Source organism: Ctenopharyngodon idella, chromosome 2 (genome assembly GCF_019924925.1).
Source record: "Ctenopharyngodon idella isolate HZGC_01 chromosome 2, HZGC01, whole genome shotgun sequence".
NCBI lineage: Eukaryota > Metazoa > Chordata > Actinopteri > Cypriniformes > Xenocyprididae > Ctenopharyngodon > Ctenopharyngodon idella.
Genome location: NC_067221.1, coordinates 23,246,749 through 23,263,185, shown reverse-complemented (window position 1 = coordinate 23,263,185; position 16,437 = coordinate 23,246,749).

Genomic DNA, 16,437 nt, shown 5'->3' with positions numbered 1-16,437 from the left:
AGGTTTGCCAAAGCAAACTTTCTGGTAAAGTTCGCTCTGGCTGGTAAACACCTTCAAACCACTACTGGTCTGTGGTGATTATGAATAGGTAGGTGTGCTCTGAGCCTTCTTTGACATGGAACTCTTCTTCGGTTCATTTCTTCTGTTCAGTCCCTCAGGGTCGGATGTCCGTGAGTAAAAACATGAATACACCGGAGAGCTGCTTTATAGTAGAAAAAGAAGTCGTACAGTAATTCTAATTGAAAAAGATACTGACACTGTTTTTTTCATGTTTAATGTTGTAAATCTGCTTGATTTTACATTATATATTGTATAAAGTATATGAATAAACGTGACGTGACTTTGCTGGAATGCCGAATTGTGGAGCTTGTGCAGATGTCCACATCATTATGATCAGATGCTTTCTTAACTACTTGTTTTCTCACTGCTGTCATTTTTGTTGTGTGTTTATTTTGTTATTGAGAGGAAAGCGCACAACACATATTAACATTTTTATCTAAACTCCGCTCTCAGCAGCATGGGTGGCGTCAGGATGTCTATTTTACATTTTGTTTTACAGTCATCTTTTTACATTCAACTAAGTGCCTCAAACAAAACTGAATATTGTTTAACTGTCTCCTATCATAACAATAGCACATCATTTTCATATTGATAAAAGTTCAGAGAAAAATATACTTATTACAATTTACAATTTACCCCTCCAAATCATTGAATTCAGGTGTTCCAATCACTTCCATGGCCACAGGTGTATACAATCAATCACCTAGGCATGTAGACTGCTTCTACAAACATTTTTGAAAGAATGGGTCACTCTCTGGAGCTCCGTGAATTCAAGCGTGGTACTGTGATAGGTTGCCACCTGTGCAATAAGTCCATTCGTGAAATTTCCTCACTACTAAATATTCCACGGTCAACTGTTAGTGGTATCATAACAAAGTGAAAGCAACTGGGAACAACAACAACTCAGCCACGAAGTGGTAGGCCACGTAAAATCACAGAGCGGGGTCAGCACATGCTGAGGCGCACAGTGCGCAGAATTCACCAATTTTCTGCAGAGTCAATAGCTACAGACCTCCAAACTTCGTGTGGCCTTCAGATTAGCTCAAGAACAGTGTGTAGAGAGCTTCATGGAATGGGTTTCCATGGCTGAGCAGCTGCATCCAAGCCTTACATCACCAAGTGCAATGCAAAGCGTCAGATGCAGTGGTGTTAAGCACGCCACCACTGGACTCTAGAGCAGTGGAGACGTGTTCTCTGGAGTGACGAATCACGCTTCTCTGTCTGGCAATCCGATGGACAGGGTCTGGGTTTGATGGTTGCCAGGAGAACGGTACTTGCCTGACTGCATTGTGCCAAGTGTAAATTTTGGTGGAGGGGGGATTATGGTGTGGGTTGTTTTTCAGGGGTTGGGCTTGGCCCCTTAGTTCTAGTGAAAGGAACTCTTAATGCTTCAGCATACCAAGACATTTTGGACAATTTCATGCTCCCAACTTTGTGGGAACAGTTTGGGGATGGCTCCTTCCTGTTCTAACATGACTGCGCACCAGTGCACAAAGCAAGGTCCATAAAGACATGGGTGAGCGAGTTTGGTGTGGAGGAACTTGACTGGCCTGCACATTATATTGATGGATTAATCCTGACCTCAACCCGATAGAACAACTTTAGGATGAATTAGAGCGAAGACTGCGAGCCAGGCCTTCTTGCCAACATCACTGCCTGACCTCACAAATGCGCTTCTAGAAGAATTGTCAAAAATTCCCATAAACACACTCCTAAACCTTGTGGAAAGCCTTCCCAGAAGAGTTGAAGCTGTTATAGCTGCAAAGGGTGGGCCAACTATATATTAAATCCAACGGATTAAGAATGGGATGTCATTAAAGTTCATGTGTACGAAAACGCAGGCGTCCCAAAAACTTTTGGATTGTGTATGTATGTATATATATATATATATATATATATATATATATGAAGAGTTCAGATGCGAAAGACTCTAAGTGCCGTCTGAAATTTTCTTCTAAAATGAACATTTTTATCATGCTTGTATGTTTATGTTAAGTTATTTAACTTTAATGGCAATGAAAAGGACCTATTAAATGCCATTAAAGTGAAATTATTGAACCTAAACATACAAGCTTGATAAAAATGTTCATTTTAGAAGAAATTTTCAGAAGGCACTGGAGGCTTTTGCATCTGAACTCTTCATATATATATATATATATATATATATATATATGTGTGTGTGTGTATATACATGCACACAATCAGGCATAACATTATATACACAGTCAGGCATAACATTATGACCACCTTCCTAATATTGTGTTGGTTCCCCTTTTGCTGCCAAAACAGCCCTGACCCGTCGAGGCATGGACTTCACTAGACCCCTGAAGGTGTGCTGTGGTATCTGGCACCACCTGGCAGCAGATCCTTTAAATCCTGTAAGTTGCTTGGAAGGGCCTCCATGGATCAGACTTGTTTGTTCAGCACATCCCACAGATGCTTGATTGGATTGAGATCTGGGAAATCTGGGGAAGTCAACAACTCAAACTTGTTGTTGTGCTCCTCAAACCATTCCTGAACTATTTTTGCTTTGTGGCAGGGCGCATTATCCTGCTGAAAGAGGCCACAGCCACCAGGGAACACTGTTTCCATGGTATGTGGTTCCATGGTACGTGTCAAAATAACATCCACATGGATAGCAGGGCCCAAGGTTTCCCAGCAGAATATTGCTCAAAGCATCACACTGCAATAGTGGGAAGAAGGCAAGCCGCATGAAGAGATAATCAGTGTTATTCACTTCACCTGTCAGAGGTCATAATGTTATGCCTGATCGGTGTGTGTGTGTGTGTGTGTGTGTGTGTGTGTGTATATATATATATATATATATAAGCATACATTTTGTTGATACTAATGATTCTAATTCTAACTGATACTAATGTTTCTTGAACAGCATTAGACAGAAATTAGAATAGCATATTAGAATGATTTCTGAAGGATCATGTGACACTGAGGACTGGAGTAATGACTGCTGAAAATTCAGCATTGCCATCACAGGAATAAATTACATTTCAAGTAGCCCGGTTTCACAGACAAGGCTTAAGCCTAGTCTCAGTCTAAAATGCACATTTGAGCTGTTCTAACTGGAAGCAACTTGCACTGACATATCTTAAAATATGTTAGTGCCATTGTTTTGTCTCAAGATGTACACCAGTAATGTTTTTTTTTTCCCTAAGATGCGTTTATAAAAGCTACTTAACTGACCTAATTAAACTAAGGCCTAATCCTGGCTTAATCTTAGCCCTGACTGTGAAACTGGGCCTAATATTGATAGTTTGTAATCTTGGTGAGCATAGAGCATACACAACTATTACAAAAGGTGCAAACATTCACATTCAAACAATATCATTTTTATGTTCAACTAAATGCCTCAAACAAAACTCTTGAATATCTTCTTATTAATCAGTATATGTTAGGAAACCATGGAACATAATTTTCCTAATGATAATAGATTGCATCAAATTTCAAGGCAATAACAGACCAGTAAAATCCAGATGATGGCATGAAATCAAATTTAAATTAATATGTTAAAAAAATCAACTACATTATCAGTTTTTTAAAAGACTTGTAATATAGTGCAGTAGTATGGAATAATGATTTTTCAATACTGCTTTATCATGTTTGGACCTTAACATTAACAACCCCAGTTTCTATTCAATATTATTACAGGTGCATGGAAAAAATGTCCTGGACATTCAGCTCAAAAGAACTATTGTGTGCCACAAAAAAAAGTCACAAGAGTTTATCCCTGTAAGTTGGGTATCTTACTGCATCTAAAGTATGCAGATGCTTTCCTTCTACATCATGTTTCCAACTACCTCAAACAACGTGCTTCACGAGCCAGGACCTCTTCAGAAGTTCATTTTCTGTGGATCTCTGTCTCTCTTTGCTCTGTGACTAATTGTTTCTATTGTGGTCTTTGTTAAGTTTGTCACTCGGCAGGTCTGTGGCACCGGGCCTGAGCCAGAATGGAGAGAGCAGATGAACAGAAAGGAAGAGTAGGTGCGACCACACCATCACCCCCTCAAAGCATGGCCTCTTACCGTGCTGCCACTCACTCCTGCCGAGGGATGATTAACTAGACTTATGTAACCAGCCAGTTCTTTACTTACTTTAGTACATTCACACACCCTATGCAAGCATAATTATGTATTCTTCAAATCATAGTTCTGCGGCTAGCGTTTGTAGCAACTTGACAGTTGTACATCTTAATCAGTATGTGATTACTGGTAGTTAGTTACAAGGTTGTTTTTGATAATGAATATAAATGGATATACATGTCATATATGATGTTAATGTAATGAACTACACCGATGATTACTCTGATACATCAACTAAAAACTGCATGCCACACAAGTTGGTTGAAAGTCTTTAGTTCAAAAATGGCTCAGAAAAGTACCATATATATATATGACTTTTTCTTTTATGACAAAAGTAATTTGACTTGTGTATCAAAGCAAGGGTGTCAATTTCATTCATTCATTCATTCCAACAGTGGCAGTTCTGGGCAGTGGTAGACGAAGTACGCAAATCAAGTACTTGAGTAAAAGTACAGATACCCTATTAAATTATTTCTGCTGTAAAATTATTAAGTACTCCTTTTCAATTTTACTTGAATAAAAGTACAAAAGTACTTGATTTTTAGTAAGTATTTAAAGTAAAAAGTACTGATTGATAAATGGGGGGAAAGTATGTAGACGCAGCTTGAGCTTGGTTAAAGCTCAGTCTGACATCATTATGAATTATTGTGAATTGTCAAGTAGCCAGCACTAGTCAATAAGGTAGATTATGCAGACACTTAATGTGTATATCTGCATGTAAGAAAACAAAACAATTACTGATAATTCAAGTGTGTGTAAACAAGTGAAAATAACAAAATATACCATATATAGTATATAATATGAGGGAAAAACTATGTAAATGTGTCTTGACAAATATAAACATAAAATATAAAAACAGACATCACATATAGCAAAATGCGTTAACATTTTAAGAAGATGTAAGATTTTATATATCCAAAAAAAAAAAAAAAACACTATAATAATGTTATATATTTTGTTGACTTGTGTACTTATATTATCCTAAATGTTTCCAACAAGAGAAAACAGCTATTTTAACCAGTGTAACGGCTTGTGTCATTGCATTGTTTGTCAATGACGTCATATCTGCTTAACCCTCGATTTCTGGTTTTACTTCTCTAGAAACCATGAAAACACCATAGACGCTTTAATATATTATGTTTTATTAGACAGGTGACCAACTGTTTGGATACGTTTATCAGCAGAAAGCTAATCATTGTTATATAGCTCAACACAGTTAGTCATGTTGTTTTTTTGATTTACCATGAGTAAAATGTTTGTACCATGCCTCAGAGACAACACTATTATGTCAAGTGGCTAACAGCATAATCAGAATGAGCTTTATTTGAAGTAACAGTAATACAGCATTTTCTCTACCATACAATAGGCCTATTTTAAAATGAATTGCATTGCATTTAGTCGTCCAGTTTTTATTAATATGATATTCTAATACTGATCTAGCTATACTGCAACAAGTGTCTCATACCAGCCACAGAGTGAACATTAAAGGGTTAGTTCACCCAGAAATGAAAATTATGTAATTTATTACTCACCCTCATGTCGTTCTACTCCCGCAAGACCTTCGTTCATCTTCAGAACACAAATTAAGATTTTTTTGATAAAATCTGATGGCTCAGTGAGGCCTCTATTTCCAGCAAGATAATTTACACTTTCAATGCCCAGAAATGTACTAAAATATTTAAAACAGTTCATGTGAGTACAGTGGTTCAACCTTAATATTATAAAGCAACAAGAATACTTTTTGTGTGCCAAAAAACAAAATAATGACTTTCCAACAATATCTAGTGATGTGCGATTTCAAAACACTGCTTCATGAAGCTTCGAAGCTTTACGAATCTTTTGTTTCGAATCAGTGGTTCGAATTGCGTATTATACTGCCAAAGTCACGTGAACTACAGGTGCTGGTCATATAATTAGAATATCATCAAAAAGTTGATTTATTTCACTAATTCCATTCAAAAAGTGAAACTTGTATATTATATTCATTCATTACACACAGACTGATATATTTCAAATGTTTATTTCTTTTAATTTTGATGATTATAACTGACAACTAAGGAAAATCCCAAATTCAGTATCTAAGAAAATATTGTGAAAAGGTTCAACATTGAAGACACCTGGTGCCACACTCTAATCAGCTAATTAACTCAAAACACCTGCAAAGGCCTTTAAATGATCTCTCAGTCTAGTTCTGTAGGCTACACAATCATGGGGAAGTCTGCTGACTTGACAGTTGTCCAAAAGACGACCTATGACACCTTGCACAAGGAGGGCAAGACACAAAAGGTCATTGCAAAAGAGGCTGGCTGTTCACAGAGCTCTGTGTCCAAGCACATTAATAGAGAGGCGAAGGGAAGGAAAAGATGTGGTAGAAAAAAGTGTACAAGCAATAGGGATAACCGCACCCTGGAGAGGATTGTGAAACAAGACCCATTCAAAAATGTGGGGGAGATTCACAAAGAGTGGACTGCAGCTGGAGTCAGTGCTTCAAGAACCACTACGCACAGACGTATGCAAGACATGGGTTTCAGCTGTCGCATTCCTTGTGTCAAGCCACTCTTGAACAACAAACAGCGTCAGAAGCGTCTCGCCTAGGCTAAAGACAAAAAGGACTGGACTGCTGCTGAGTGGTCCAAAGTTATGTTCTCTGATGAAAGTAAATTCTGCATTTCCTTTGGAAATCAGGGTCCCAGAGTCTGGAGGAAGAGAGGAGAGGCACACAATCCACGTTGCTTGAGGTCCAGTGTAAAGTTTCCACAGTCAGTGATGATTTGGGGTGCCATGTCATCTGCTAGTGTTGGTCCACTGTGTTTTCTGAGGTCCAAGGTCAACACAGCCGTATACCAGGAAGTTTTAGAGCACTTCATGCTTCCTGCTGCTGACTAACTTTATGGAGATGCAGATTTCATTTTCCAACAGGACTTGGCACCTGTACACAGTGCCAAAGCTACCAGTACCTGGTTTAAGGACCATGGTATCCCTGTTCTTAATTGGCCATCAAACTCGCCTGACCTTAACCCCATAGAAAATCTATGGGGTATTGTGAAGAGGAAGATGCGATATGCCAGACCCAACAATGCAGAAGAGCTGAAGGCCACTATCAGAGCAACCTGGGCTCTTATAACACCTGAGCAGTGCCACAGACTGATCGACTCCATGCCATGCCGCATTGCTGCAGTAATTCAGGCAAAAGGAGCCCCAACTAAGTATTGAGTGCTGTACATGCTTATACTTTTCATGTTCATACTTTTCAGTTGGCCAAGATTTCTAAAAATCCTTTCTTTGTATTGGTCTTAAGTAATATTCTAATTTTCTGAGATACTGAATTTGGGATTTTCCTTAGTTGTCAGTTATAATCATCAAAATTAAAAGAAATAAACATTTGAAATATATCAGTCTGTGTGTAATGAATGAATATAATATACAAGTTTCACTTTTTGAATGGAATTAGTGAAATAAATCAACTTTTTGATGATATTCTAATTATATGACCAGCACCTGTATTGAAATTTCAAAACACTTATGATGTAGCAAAGCCTCGTTTACTGAAATCACGTGACTTTTCCGCTCCGAATCCCTGATTCAAAACAAAAGATTCGTAAAGCTTCGAAGCAGTGTTTTGAAATTGGCCATCACTAGATATTGTTTGAAAAGTCGTTATTTTGTGGCGCACAAAAAGTATTCTCGTCACTTTATAACATTTAGGTTAAACCACTGTACTTACATGAACTGTACTAAATATGTTTTTAGTAGCTTTCTGGGCATCTGAAAGTGTTAATTATCTTGCTGGCAATGGAGGCCTCACTGAGCCATTGGATTTTATCAAAAATATCTTAATTTGTGTTCTGAAGATGAACGAAGGTCTTACGGGTGTAGAACAACATGAGGGTGTGTAATAAATTACATAATTTTCATTTTTGGGTGAACTAACCCTTTAACATAACTTTCAACACACTCAAATGTATTTTTAGTATGATTGTTTTGACCAAGTAAAACAGCGCTGCGTTACCCCACAATTTGTCTGATAAAGTAACCTGTATGAGTAGTAATTCAGTGGCTGTTTTATTAGAATGAAATAAAATAATGTGAATTTGAGTTACGTTTGATCAGTTCAGGGAAGAAGAAGGCAGACATTAAACATAACTTTAATCGTAAAATAAACGCAAGGACCGGCAGCGGTCGACTGCAGCATATAAAAATAATAAAAACAGCAATGTAAAATGTCCCAGGCTCTCGGCTTCGCTCTGTTTCATACCACAGTAATGTTAATAAAACTTTAATTCATTAGATCATCCATGAACATGATTTCTGCCTGAGTCACGTTGGATTGCTTTCCATGGGCTGTGGAGGTGAAGACAACAACTCCCATGATTCCACGCTCATTCACGGTGTCATCAAGCTACACCTTTGTTATTTTCTTGAATAAACGATCTGTAGTGGCAAGCTTACATACTGCGTTATTAAGCAATTAATACAATGGGCTAAAACAGCTCGCCCTTTTACAGCAGATTTAGTTCACAAATAAATGACAGTTGTGACCTAAATATGAATTTCATTTACAATAATAAATCCTAAAATTCGGCATTAGTAACTTTTTGCGCCATCTGTCGCTCGTACATTCAAGTTCCAAAGATATCCTGTTCTTGGCTCATTTTGAGTCAGACTTGTGAATTCAGTGAACTGTACAATTCACAAATGAATAGCTCAGTATGATTTGCAAACCGATTTAACAGGTCATTTGAAAAGAATCATCTCATTTACAAATTGGACACCGCTATCACATCTCTGAGTGGGTGGTGATCTCTAGAGTTCAAAATAAGGAAGGATGGCAAAAACAAACCGTTTTTTTTTTAAACTTGCCTAAAGGAAATCAAGTTCAGCCAAAAAAGTTTTTTTTTTTTTTTTTTTTTTTTGCAATGGAAAGGTTCCATGGATGTTAAAGGTTCTTTGTGGAACCATCAATGCCAATAAAGAACTTTAAGAGTGCAGTTTGAGAATCTTTGTTCTAGCGAACGTTCTTTGAGTTTCCACCAACATGAGGGTGGGTAGATGATGATAATGTTGATGATAGAAATTTCTGTTTAAATTGAAAGACTGGCAGAAGGACTCAACTAGACTTGGTTTAAATAACAAATATTTGGACCTAGAAGCTTAGTTGTTCTGATACTCAGATTTGCCCTCTATTGCTTTGCAAAGCATTCAAAAGGGCTTAATAATTATTCTCTCCACCATTTAATTACTCCTAAAACTGAAGCAAACATCTTGGAGTTGGTTGATGTATGGGCTGCAGAGAGTGTTTTGGCACAATCGACAAATCTTTGAGTTCACCAATTCTGGTCAATAGATCTAGTCTAGTATTGATCAATTACTCTGTACACTCCTCAGACAGCAGAGAGGCAAAGTATTGAATAACCTTGATAAGAAAGAGATTTGTCACCATCACCATGGCAACCCTGATCACTGTCTTAGTATATTTCATTAGTATTTTTTGTGCATCTACATCTTCGTATTCGCCCATTCTTTCACAAGTGGGCATGTTATTGAAGACTTTTACCCGATACATCTTGGTGAACTTTGAAATACCGTGGCCTTAAATGTTTGTGCAACGTTTGGAAATGTATGATTGTGGTATAATTCTTTATAATGAAATGACATTAATACACTGTAAATGACCTTCAACATTTTAGGTTTTATGGATTTAACTTAAATTTACATTTAAAAAAAAAATAAAGAAAAACATATTTAATTAAATGATACAATGTTAAAACACCAACATACCAAAATGTGTTTTGTACATTTATAATACTCTGACAGACACCTAAAAACATAGGTGGTAATGAGAAAAACAACACTTGTAGAATCAAAACTCATTACAAGTATCTTTTCCACAAGCTGAGGTATTTATAACTAATATACTGTACTAATATACAGTTTCATATACGCAAACAAAAAACGCCATCATGGTAACACATATGACACTAAAATAATACAAAAAAAAAACATTAATTTAACAAAATAAGATGTAGCATAAAACATAACTGATAAAATCAGTAACATATATTTACTTCAAAGAAAAAACTTCAAATGTGAAGGAAATCTGGGAATGCCTATTTACATAGTATACAATAATAAAGTACTTACAAATCATTAACAAACTATTTCAAACTAGTTTATAGTTAATTCATAGTTAATTTACTCTCTACATTGTTAATATATTAATAGGCTATATACAAATGGTGAGTTCTTCATTCATTGTCACTGTAACACAATTATTATTGTTTAATTAGCTCATAGTAAAGGAATTGTTAATTGGTTATTAGGAGTAGATAGATCTCACTTTAGATTAGGTCACAGAAAATGGGAAAATGTCATTAAATAAGTGCTTTAAACCAACCTTTATTAGAGGTTAATTGCATTCATATTCAGTGTATGTTTACAAATACATTACGCACGTGCGCACACACACATACATTTTGGCATATATTGTTTACGGGAACTCTCCATAGGCATAATGGTTTTTATATTGTACAAACTGGTACAATATAAAAGTTTTTTTTAAAGGAACACTTAATACTAATGCAATTAATGTCTAATAAGGTTGATTTAAAGCACTTTTCTGTGACCTAATCTAAAGTGATAACTATTTACAGTTAATAATTTGTTAACACAGCATAAAAATATTATCTAACTCTTTACATAATATGAGCTAATTAAACAATAATAATTTGGTTAAAGGATTAGTTCACTTCAAAGTGAAAATTACCCCATGAATTACTTGCCTTCAAGCCATCCTAAGTGTATATGACTTTCTTCTTTCAGACGAATACAGTCTGATTTATATTAATAATCACCCTAATGCTCCTAAGCTTTATAATGGCAGTGCACGGAAAACAGCTGTTTGAAGCTCAAATAAGTACATCCATTCATCATAAACGTGCTCCATGCGGCTCCGGGGGATTAATAAAGGCCTTCTGAAGTGAAGTGATGCATTTGTGTAAGAAAAATATCCATATATTTAACACATTATAAAGTAAAATAACTAGCTTCCTCCAGACCGTCTTCCGTATTCGAACAAAGAACTTAGGAATAAAGTGTAACGCCTCTCGCAGTTCAAAACGCTTGGGCTACGTCCTACGCCTTCCGTATTCAACTTTCCGTAAGTTGAATACAGAAGGCGGTCTGGCGGAAGCTAGATATTTTACTTTATAACATGTTAAATATGGATATTTTTCTTACACAAACGTGTCGCTTCACTTCAGTTACATTCTTTCACAAGTAGGCGTGTTATTGAAGACCAAACTTTAACCCGATACATCTTGGTGAACTTTGAAATACTGTGGCCTTAAATGTATTTGCAATGTTTGGAAATGTCTGATTGTGGTATAATTCTTTATAATGAAATGACATTCATACACTGTAAATGACCTTCTTACGTATTCGAACAAAGAACTTATGAATAAAGTGTAACGCCTCTTACCGTTCAAAATGCTTGCGCTACGTCCTACGCCGTAAGTTGAATACAGAAGGCGGTCTGGCGGAAGCTAGATATTTTACTTTATAACGTGTTAAATATGGATATTTTTCTTACACAAACGCATCATTTTGCTTCAGAAGGCTTTTATTAACCCCCTGGAGCTGTGTGGAGTACATGTTTATGATGGATGGATGCACTTTTTTCAAACTTCTAACAGGTGCTTTTCTGTGCACTGCCATTACACTATAAAGCTTTGGAGCATCAGGGTGATTATTACTATAACTCAGATTGTATTCGTCTGAAAGAAGAAAGTCATATACACCTAGGATGGCCTGAGGGTGAGTAAATCATGGGGTAATTTTCATTTTAAAGTGAACTAATCCTTTAATTACAGTGAAAATGAATGAGGAACTCACTATTTGTATATTACTTATTAATATATATTACCAGAGACTACAATATATTAACTATGAATTAGCTATAAACTAAAAGTTTGCAAATTATTTGTAAGTACTTTATTAATTACTGTATACTTATAAAGTGTTACCATATTTTACTATAAAATTATGTGAAAAGTACCATTAGACTTAATAAAATTTTGGTAACACTTTATTTTAGGGCCTTTTACCTAGTGGCTTATTAGCATGCATATTAATAGAATGTTGGCTGTTTACTGGTACTTAATAAGCACATATTAATGCCTTATTCTGCTTGACCTTATTCTACATTCTTAATCCTACCCAATACCTAAACTTAACAACTACCTTACTAACTATTAATAAGCAGTAAATTAGGAGTTTATTGAGAGAAAAGTCGTAGTTAATAGTCTATACTGTGTTCCCTATACTAAAGTGTTACCAAAATTTTTCACTAAGGGACTTAGCGAGCATTTTTTATGAAACTTTTAGCATTAAAATTATGGTCATTTTTTAATATCTTTTTAACTGTGGTTTTTAATATTTTATTTTATTTTTTTATTTTTTTAAATCTGAATGGATCAGGATTTTAGTTTTGAAATAAACCACTTTTTTGAAAAAAATATAACTAATTTTGACTGAGGAGCTTCTTTTTCTGAAATGCATTTCATATGAATCAAATATTTGAAGATAATGCAAAAAAACAGTAAAAGTCATTACAATATCAACAACTTGTTCCAAGATGCAGTCAGCTTTGTATCTATAGCCACTGGAATTGTTTGTGCTTATGTAATGGGTGAACATGCTCAGAGACCCTACTGGGTGTTAGCTGCTCAGGACTGGCACACGTTCGCACCATGTCTCTCTCCTTCTGCTGTCCGTGACAGAGGGGAAGCATTACTAATCTGCCACAAACAGAGCAACAGAGGCTCTCAGAGATGACGGGCCAGAGGAGATACAGAAAAACATGTATGGAGAAAGAAGGAGAGGATGTGAGAGAAAACAAAGTAGCATATAAATGAGCATGTAAAACTGCTTTTGTTCGGCACTGACAATGAGTCTTCTCCATACTATCGAGCAACATTTCCATGACAAAGTCTAAGCCTAAGCTTTGACTAAATCGCAATGCGGTACAAATTTGTTTGAGTCCAGGACCTAAAATAAATTCTGGAAACCAATCCATGATATTCATGAGATTCCAAAATTCACATGGTGCGTCATTCGGAGCGCAGCCATCCTCATATTTAGGTACTGAAAATCAATGGCAAACTTAGGAGAAGCTTGCTTCAGATTGCAATGTGAGTTTGAAAGGAAAAAAAAACTGGAGTGTGAGGCTGAGGTGCCAGTTTTGAAACCCACTGAACAATAGAGCTACTGATTGCCATTTTGCTTTTTGTGACAGCGTATAGGAGGGTTTGTTCTCATAATGGCAAGAGCCTGACTAAATGCATGTCTTAATTGTAATGTTTAAAGGAACCATGCTGAGAATGGGAATGAAAGCAAAGAGAGTGACTAAAAGGTGAGAAAGCATGAACGATGGAGGTTGAGGCAGCGTCTGGAATATAAAACGAAATCTATGCACAGTATTTTTACATTGTTGCACTTGTTTAAAATGATAGTGATTAGACACACTTGTGCATGCTAGAGCTATGCATTTCCAGTGAATTTTATATGGAAAAATAAGGCATATGATGGAATTACTAGTAATTATGCCGGTAAAGACAAATTTCTTGAATTTAATATGTGCCGGCAAAGACAAATTTCTAGAGAATTTGTACACACTTGTTATTGTAATGTGAAATAGCCTTTTGTTAGGATTAAAACTATGTGTTTTGACAAGCCAGTTCAAAAATAGATAAAAAGTCAGAATAATTTGTGTTTGGAGTGCAGTATTATCAATGAATGATTAATCAAAAACATTACCTGACATGAAAATATCTATATCATCTATACATATCTCTATACAGTGGTCCAAAATATACAGGGTCCAAAAGTGAGACCTCTACTGAGCATGATTTGCATTTTCCTTATTTAATACATTTTGTTTATAACAAATTATATTATCAGCAAAACAGTTTGAGTTAAAAAGTTATATTAAAAACTAATATGATTGTCAGAATGTCTCAGTGTTGGATGAACTCCCCAATAATATGCCTGCTGCCTTACTATGGCTACGTTCACTCTCAATGTTTGAGATTGACAAACACATTTATTTACAAGTGTGAATCTCGAAATGTCCTGTTCACACAGCAGCTTACAAATAGCTGCCCAAGTAATACAGAGAAAGTCAAGTATTCTGTATTCTATTTGTGACTAAAGTGATATCAAAGATGGCAACATAAATAAAACTGTAAAGTCGTGTCCCAATGAGTCCGAAATCATATACTGTATACTTCATGTGGTTTGAAACTTGCTTTGCGACAATTAAAAGAATATGTTCTATATATATAGAATGTGTGTAGTATAATGAGTGTAGTAAATTAACAATTCTTCTGACTCTCGCATGCTTTTCAAAACCTTTTCCTTTCTTCTTAGTCCTCTTCCTCCCCCTCCTTCATCAACCCTAACAGCTGAAAACTTGCCACATTCTTCATAAATAAAAAACAACCATCAACGGCCAATTTTCCACACCAGAAACTGACACACACACATCTTAACAGCAAACACACACATTTTCCCCTACTTCTTTCCACTTTCGGAGGCAGAAGTCTGTAAACTCATCCTTTTCCATAACCCTGTCCGCTTGATCCTATCCTGTCTCCTTCAAGCCATTTCTTCTTCGATTGTACCTGTATTCACTCATATCATCAACACCAGTACCTTTCCCACAGCATTTAGGCAGGCTCGGATAACCCCACTGCTTAAGAAACCCCCTCTAAATCCAGCAGTTTTAGAAAACTACAGACCGGTATACCTTCTTCCATTCATTGCTAAGACACTTGAGTGAGTCATGTTCAACCAAATCTCTACCTTTCTTACACAGAATAACCTCCTGGACAACAACCAGTCTGGTTTCAAAAGCGACATTTAACTGAGGCTGCCCTGCTCTCAATTTTTGAAGCTCTGAGACCGGCAAAAGCAGCTTTCATATCATCAGTATTCATCTTGCTGGATCTGCCTGCTTCTTTAGACACAGTTAACCACTGGATCCTCCTGTCAACCCTCATGACAAAGGGCATCTCAGGAACCGCACTCCAATGGTTCAAATCTTAACTCTCAGGTAGGTCCTTCAGAGTGTCATGGAGGGGTAAGGTATCTAAGTCGCAACTTCTAGCTACTGAGGTGCCTCAGGGCTCAGAGCTTGGACCACTCCTTTTCTCCATCTACATGTCTTCACTAGGGCCCTGTTTACACCTGGTATTAAGATGTGTTTTGGTAGTTTGGATCACAAGTGGACAACGCTAAATACAGGTGTAAAAGGGGTCTAAAACTTTTTGAGCTTGTCCACTTTCGACCACTTCCAGAGGTAGTCAAAAACGCATTTGACCGGATTGCTTTCATACTAGTGTATACGCTCATGTGGTCAAATGTGTTTGAACAGCCACAAAAGACTGTCTACTGTCTGTCCATTAACCAAATGCGTAAACATTATGGGAAGCGCGTTAGCCAGACAGGGTTCAAACTTTTGTCGACTGAAGACCCAATTTTGGTTTGAAGACAAAAAACATACCAAGCACCATTCCTGATTTCGAACATGCACTCACAGCGTTAGGCACGGTCTTGCGGCTGTCAGAGCAGAAACGAAAGCTGCTGCTCTACATATGTTTTTCCATCGTCTCTGGGTGCATTCATATGTAAATTGTGCAAGCTTATTTTGTCCATTAGATCGAAAGATCTGAAAAAACACATACATTTACCTGCCCATAGACCCTCTCCTCAAAGAAATCAGGACAGAAGTGGTTGAAAGTGGACAAAAGAGATGGATTAAAATACCAGATGTAAACGGGTATGTGTCTCCCTCGTCTACTTGTGATCCAATCAAACAATATGCATCTTAATACCAGGTATAAACAGGGCCTAGGATCTGTCATTCAGAAACATGGTTTTTCCTATCACTGCTATGCAGACAACACACAACTCTGCCTCTCATTCCATCCAGATGATCCGACGGTAGCTGCTTGCTTCTCAGCCTGCCTGACAGACATTTCTTGCTGGATGAAGGACCACCACCTTCAACTTAACCTTGCAAAGACAGAATGTGCCCTCCAGAAGCTTGCGTTCTGCAAGTGAATGGTGCCTTGTGCCATCTCAAAGAAACACAAAATCACGCTCATGGACCTTTACCTTGACTGTTCCATGCTGGTGGAACTCAACCTGAGTCTTTAGCCATTTTCAAGAAACGGCTAAAGACGTATCTTTTTTGTCAACACTCACCCATTAATACTAACAC